We start from the raw sequence: 1,698 nt of genomic DNA on the forward strand, positions 1-1,698 counted from the left end.
GGGAATAGACTGGACCCTGCCATGCACTTATAAGAGATGTGCATATTTTCGTACCATTCTTTACATTCTCTTTTAAGAAATGTTGTTTTATGCTAAATCTTTCCTTGCCACTTTTCTTATTTCATTTGATTCATTAATTCATTCTAATGAGAAAAATAAAGGTTTAAATATGATACTTTATTAACATACAAATGTATTTTTTTCAAAGTTAAATATCTGAAAGATGTATAAAGTGATAGGTAAATATTACCTGTTCAGTCTCTTTGAGCTTTAAGAATTCCATACATTATGGCATATATTTAAGGTCAATCAAACTGAGAAAAATCATCATGTGTTATATTTTTACTCACTGTCCAGGTAACGATATCAGCCAGTTCTACAGCAAGCCAAACTTGTACCCATATCAGTAATGTGCACCATGCTTGTAATAAAAGGGCATATGCTAGTTTAGGAAGAATGCTCACTAGATTCATTGTATCAGTGTCCAAAATAATAAAGACCTGTGTATCACTGTGTGACCAAAGTCCAGCCCAGCCTACACTTCAAAAAAAGAAAATGGCATACTATCAGTTTTCTCCAAACTCAAAAAGTATGGAACTTTAAATATTAGAGCAGAAAATACAGCCTATCAATGAGAGTTTCTAAACACTTGTATACTATATTTATTCCTTTGGGACTATAACTTTTTATGTAGCCATGACTACGGAAGTGGGTATCAATGCAAAACTAAAGTATCTGTCTTTCTCAACCTTGTTTCCAAGGTTATATAGTGTTTCATCTAAGGTAGACTTAGAGAAAGCTGAGATTGCTTATATGAGTTTAAGTTGTACTTTGCTTCTTAAAGACAAGAGCAGAGGAGACAAATAAAGATACTCCTGAGCTAAGTGCAAATATAGAATTTGCTAAAACAAAAGCTGCAATCTGAGCTAGTAAGCAAGCTTCCTAGAGTCTAGGAACCAGCTCTAGTTATAGTTGTCCCTACAGCACACTGTAGCAACCATCCATGTGGCATTTGTGCTGTGTTAGGCATAGCAATTAGAAGTGACTCAACCTCAAGAGACTGTGTCATTTTTTTCTAAAAGACTTGTGTACCTACACAGCGTGATAGCCAATGAAGGGTGTGTACAGCCATCTAGCTACAGAGGCAAGGGGGACAGAGATACGTGGACGGTTTTTCTGCTATTCATTTTATAGAGATGGTCCTTAGCATGCTTTAATTCTGAAAAGTAATTCAATATTGTGGTTTATCTCACCTAAGAAAGAAATCTATAAATGATTTTGAGAACCTAAGAAGTCCTTAATTCTATGTGTTTGAAGTTCTTTACCTAAAAGTTCTCAGAAGCAAGATGTGTTCAGATAACTACATTAGTATGCATACATACACACATATTTGGCAGGTAAAACATGTTGTTAAGCCTAGACATTTTTAAATTTATGATACATGTGATAGAATAACAGATATTTGTTGACGTTTAACAACAACTGCTAATAAAAAGGCATGATGACACATCTCTGTAATCTCAGTACTCAGATTGAAACAGTAAGATCCGGAGTTCAAGTCCAACCTGTGGTGAAACCTTGATCCATTAAAAATAAAATGGGCTAGTTTAATTTTGCAAAAAAAAATGCATAGATATTATTTCTGTATTAACCCTATATAGAAAACAAAAAAATGACTATAGTGCTAATTTGTATTTT

The sequence above is a fragment of the Acomys russatus genome, chromosome 22 (assembly GCF_903995435.1).
Source record: "Acomys russatus chromosome 22, mAcoRus1.1, whole genome shotgun sequence".
In the NCBI taxonomy this organism is placed as follows: Eukaryota; Metazoa; Chordata; class Mammalia; order Rodentia; family Muridae; genus Acomys; species Acomys russatus.